A 6,000-nucleotide genomic window follows, 5' to 3' on the forward strand; every position below is an offset into this window, starting at 1 on the left:
CCAACGATTTGAAATTCATACAACAGTGAGTCATGTACATAGAATATGAAAATTCACAAATACATGAGGAGAAAGAGTTCATAAGGAATTCATAGAGATGGCATGGGGAAGGGACACATGTATGCTGTAGTCTTTGGAAGTATAGGATTTCATAAGTTCCAGGGGTAGGTGTGGGGAAGAATGTTCTTCTCTTTCATAAAACCATGAAATTATGAATGAAACGTGGAGGGCCCCCGTCCGGGCATCTCCTGGCAGCTGTAGAGGGTGAGGGTCCTTGGAGAACTATGTCTCCCCAGCGAGGGAGCGACCCCCCATCCCCAGTTCACAGAAAGGGGGGTTGGTATCTCTTAAACCCATTCCGCGGGCCGTGGGGAGAGGAAAATCCGGGATAAGGCAGTATTTTAGCTTGGAAGGAGCCGTCCGTCCCGTTTGACAGTCAGCTGTTGAGGTGCCGAAAACTGGACCGATTCCGGTTCTGCTGGTTGCCTTCGAGTCAGGAGCCTTAGAAAGGGTTAGGACTAAAAGAGGAGCGTTCTAGGGGTAATTTTGATAGAGATATGAGCCAATTTATATCGACCGCCATGTTAATCTATGGCAGAGAAACCTCAACCGGAGTTTAAAGGGACGGGAGGGAGAGAAAATGCATGCAAGGGAAGGAGTCAGAGAGAGATACAAAATAACCAGATAGAGAGTGTTATTGTTAAAATAAATGCTACTTTTATTGGGGGGATTTGTTACATAGTTCAGGGAAGGGGAAAATGAAGAGAAAAAAGTCTTTTAATAATAGTCTGCTGCGGTCCCGTTCCGTTCCTTTGGTGAGCAATCTATGGAACTTTCTGCGGCGTTTTCAAATCAATTTGAAAGCTGGGGTGATGGTCATCATATTCCCCACTCGGTAAGGGCGGGGCGAAGATGGGAGGAGCCCACTTCGCCCCTGCCCTACCGCATAAGCATTATAACCTCTTAGCGGCAGCATGGCCATCTGCTGAGAGGGGTTTGAATGGTTCTTTTTGCGACAAATTTGGAACAGAGCGGGCAAATGTGACCAACAGCAGCTTATTATTAGAAGGAGAAGGATGACAGCTAGAAAGAGGAGAAAACCTTTCCTTTAGCATCTTCTAGGGTTAGGGTTAGGGTTAGGGTAGTACCTTGGACAGCTCTTAGTGGAAAAGATAGGGAAAGAACAGGGAGAAAAAAATAGAAGGGAAATTAGAACTCACGGCTCCTGATTCAGCACGCCGGACAGCTCCTAGTGGGATCGCAGCGTTAGTTCTTCCGAGCGGGGGGGGGGGGGTTGAGGTGAGGGCCGATTTGACAGCTGTCAAAGCGAGCTGTCAAATGTTTGTAGGTCCAAATGGGGGTGTTCCCGTGGTGCTAGAAGGATGGAATTTGGAGAGGTCCTTGGAGAGGGTCTTGTGCTTTGGTCTCTGGCTTTTGGTCTTTCCCCGGGCCTCGGGAGGGTGTGGGTCAGGACAACTTGCGGGCGGCAGGCCCTGAGGAGGTGTTTTCCGGAACAACACCTTCAGGTCGTCTCCCAGCTCAGCTGTCCACAGATCTTTGTCTTCCTCACCGCTGGTGGGGGCTGGTTCTGGTTCAGGAGCACTCTTGATGGATCCTGGCATGGATTCCAGCACCTTGCAAGCGATGTAGGAGGTCAGGAGGGCTTCGAGGAGGTTGTGATGCCATCTCCACCAGGCGCCTCCTAGTGTCCACAGCCAGGTCCAGCACCTCCACCCGGGAGGAGGTCCAAGGGATAGAGAATGCCTCAAGACAGCAAAGAAAAAAGATCACGTGTCCCCTCCCCACTCCCCTTCCCCCAAGACCCTAAGAGTGGAGGGTTAATTTTATAAGGAAGAATAAAGGAGGGAAAAAAATGGAAATAAATCATTCATACCTTCTGGGACATTTTCAATACTGAAGGTTCCTCTGGCACCCTCGCAGCCATGTTTGGGCTCCCCACTCGCGCCTGACCCAGCGACCAACAGCGTGGGTCCTGTTTGTGACTCCATGGGGACGCGCCTTTAGCCTCTGCCACCTCTTCTTCAGGTGAGGAGGGGTCGCCCTTACCTGCCAGCCTTCTCCTGGTCTCGTGGGGGCGCCCTTTCCTCCCTGCAGTTGAAGGGGATGTTCTTCTGCTCAGGGTCAGCCTTACGACCCCTGCCAGGGGTTGGAGCCAGCTTGTGGGTGGGGGCCTCATCACCGTGATGGCACCCCACTGGTTGCTCTCGCCTTATCTGAGCTAGGTTTCTCAGAGTCCCTTTATAGCCACAGGAGCGGATGATGGTCCTGGTAGTCCAGGTCGGAGTGGGGTGCCTTCCATGTGGGGTGCCAGGATCCCCATCCTACAATTCCCAACGGTCCCTTTTATACTGAGAGAGTGTTAGTAAAACCCCTAGCCCATTGTATACACAGTCATTCAAGAGATAGCAAACAAGAGGGAGAGAGAGAAACAGAGAGGATAGCTCAAGGAAGAAAATCATGAGGAAAAGGAACAAAACTTGGTTCCCCACATTTAAAGGACATACAGAAGCTCCAAAGTCAAGACAACAAACAAAGAATACTACTCAGAGAACAGGGAAGCCCCAGGCAGGACTCAGCCAGTCTCTGAAGATGGAAGGTTTTCCAAAGATACACAATATCCCCCAGAGAGAAAGGGGGGGGGGGCTGAGAGAGAAAGATTCAAAAAAAAGGGGGGGTTTTGCAGGGTTGCCCAAAGGGATTGGGTGAGGAAAAAAGAAAAAGGGAAAGGAGTCTTTGAAGACACAGGATCCTTTGGCTTGAACAAATTTCAAGGTGTGACCTGATGCTCTGGAAAGAATGCCAGATCAAAGGTCCCACTTACAAATTGTAACCAACAAAAATGCAAATTTACAGTCTAAAAATTTATGTTCCTCTGGGATCTTTGGGGAGTTTCTAGAGATTTTGGGTAAAGTTTTGAAAGCAAACAGAAAAGGAGAGGGAAAAAGGGAATTGAACTGTGACTCAAAAATTCAGAAGCAGATTGCTTTGAAAAGGAGGGAGAGAGGGGAAAATAATTCTTTGGAGAACTATTGACCCAATTTTCAGGCTTCAGATAAAACAGAGGATGGCAATGAACGTTCTTTGGTCTCTGAACAGTCAATTCCTCCTTCCTCTGAGGTCTCATCCCCCCATGGCCCCTCCTTTCCCCCTGTTCCTCTGGTCAAAAAGGACGAGCGAGAGGAAGAGAGGGAGAGATTAAGGGAGGGGGGCTGCAAGGGGGAAGAAGTCTTGGGGTGGAAGGGAAAAAGGCTTGAGAGGGATTCGGTTGGGGAGGGGTGGAGAGGGAATAGGAGGTTGGGCAACGGAGGGGAAATGGGGCTGAGAGAGAATAGAGGGCTGGGAAACGGAAGGGAGACGGGGGGAAATGGCAGAGAATTGAGAGAGTGAGTCTGGGAGAGTGGGATCCCGGGAAGCAGAGGTTCCCTTGAAGGGTCGATTTGGGGGTTCTGGGTCGGTGCAAGACTCAGAACAAGGGGGAAAACGGGGGATGAGGTGAGGCAAGGGATGGGGGTCGGGTTTGGTAAGGTGGGGGGTAAGCAAATGTCTCCAGAAGTTCCTCTTCTGGTGGAGGCGGGAAGGGAAGTAGGTCTAGAGAGGAGCTTCTGAGGGTAGGTTTTGGAGCCCACGTCCCTGCATGGGAAGACTTGGACCCCCCCTCCCTCCTTCCACTCTCCCTCTGGCTTGAGACTATGAACATCGCAGCATAAGCAAGTTGGGACCACTTGCCCTCCCCATGGTGAGTCACCTTAGGTCAACACTCCGAATTCGGTGATTCAAACGGGGGGGGGGCAAGCTGTTCCCCCTTCAAGGGCCCCAGGGGGCCACTTATGTGCTCTGAGTTAGCCCAACCTGGCCTGCACCATGTTTTTCGATGCAAAGCCCACCCCAATTGGCCAGGATCTTTCCCAATGGAGAATCCCTGGGGATGTCTGCTGGGGTGGGACACCCTAGACGTGCTTGAACAAACACCCATCCTTGGCTCAGCCCCTGCCCAGTACCTGACAGTTAATGGAGTAACGACTCACCCACCGGCGGGATGCACTCGTCCTTTCAAGAGTTCTCCCTACACCAAGGCTGAATGGCTGGCGTTCGTAGAATCCGCAGGTGCCCCGGGAACACAATCGTTCCCCTACCCCACGATCCTAGAACCTGTAATCTTACAAGCCAGACTGTTCTCACACACCACCGGGCGCCAGATGTTCCCGCGTTTCACCAGGAATTTGTTACCGAGCCCTGATCCGAAGTGCAATACCTCCAAGGCTCCGCCCACCTGGGTCTCAACAACGGGGCCGGTTCCCTTTTATTTTTACAGGGCGTCCCCTGTTTCACGTTGGCGCCTTTCCTTCGAGGAGCTAAAAATCTGCTTCCTCCTATCTGGCTCCTTTGTTCAGTACCCTGAATCAGATCTAGAGAGAGAAAGGGGCTGCCAGAGAAATTTGGATGTGAAATGAGGTCAAATTGTTGGTCGGAGGGCCCTCCTTGCAGCCGTTTCTCTCCCCAACCTGTCCCAGAATATCTGGACCAAGGTCGCCGCTTGGAATTTTAGCCTAAAAAATTGATTTTTGGAACTTCCAAGCGAGTCCCTTCGTGGTAAAGCCAAATTATGTTGTCGACCGCGTTTGGGGGATCGGGCCCCTTTAGAAGGAAGCCGATCCGGTCCTGAGGGAACGGACCTTGGCGAAGCCAAAAGAGGAATATAAGCCGCAATACAACCTGAAGCCTGAAATGAAGAAGGTCCGCCAAGTTGAAGGAAAATCCGCCAAGGAGTTTTTTATTGAGCAATTCAGCTGAAAAGGACGCTAATAGTGATCATTCAATCTACTAGCGTAACATATGTTTCAAATAAAGCCATATTTATACAATGTTTTGGTCTGACAGCCCTTTGAATTTCCCGCCCCGCTTCCCTGCCCATCTGATCGCGGATAGGCTGAGAGGTTGTACGAGGCGGGCTTTCGTTTCCCGCCTTGCTCTGCTGGCCCAATGGGGAGCCGCTTTTTGTCCCCTCTCGGGCCAATCAGAGAGGAGGAGGCGGGAGCTATTGAGACAATGGGGTGACCGGACAGGAAATATCTGATTAATTCTGGCCCAGCCGATTTCTAAAGGAATTAATGACACCCATCAAGGATGTCCGGGGTCCTGTCACGTTCACAGATTTTAGATATGTCTTTGGGGTGTCAGACGGGAAGTGGTGATGGGTGGTGATGAGCCATCATTGACGGCCCCACAGGGTGCCTTCCTGCGGCGCCCTGGCCTGAGATGTGACAATGTTTGCCTTGGGGGCGAGTCACCTTTAGTTTGGTGACTCGCCCTATATTGTCCATGCGATCGGAATGAGATGGGATTAAACTGTGGCAGATTATCCTTTTGTTTTTGGGAAGGGAGGTCTGAGTCATGGGGCTAGAGTTCAGGTTGGGGTCATAATATTTCCCATTTGATTTCATGATCTGACAATTATATGGGATAAAATGAAAATTAAAATAAAGTTGGAACATAAACCCTGCTGGGAAGAATACATATTTTCCGGGGATCCCAAAGAGTGTAAATACATATAGGTAGATAGGTAGATAAAGGAGAATCCATAAAGGTGGGTGACATTGCATAAAGGGGAATCATGAATGATATAAACAATAGAAATAAGCAATAGAAAACATTTGATAAGACAACATCTGGGGAATCCAATATAGAAGTGGGGTTCAAGCAGCATGATTTCACAATCCATGAAGTTAGCCCAACGATTTGAAATTCATACAACAGTGAGTCATGTACATAGAATATGAAAATTCACAAATACATGAGGAGAAAGAGTTCATAAGGAATTCATAGAGATGGCATGGGGAAGGGACACATGTATGCTGTAGTCTTTGGAAGTATAGGATTTCATAAGTTCCAGGGGTAGGTGTGGGGAAGAATGTTCTTCTCTTTCATAAAACCATGAAATTATGAATGAAACGTGGAGGGCCCCCGTCCGGGCATCTCCTG

This window comes from Anolis carolinensis, chromosome 2 (assembly GCF_035594765.1).
Source record: "Anolis carolinensis isolate JA03-04 chromosome 2, rAnoCar3.1.pri, whole genome shotgun sequence".
Taxonomy (NCBI): Eukaryota; Metazoa; Chordata; class Lepidosauria; order Squamata; family Dactyloidae; genus Anolis; species Anolis carolinensis.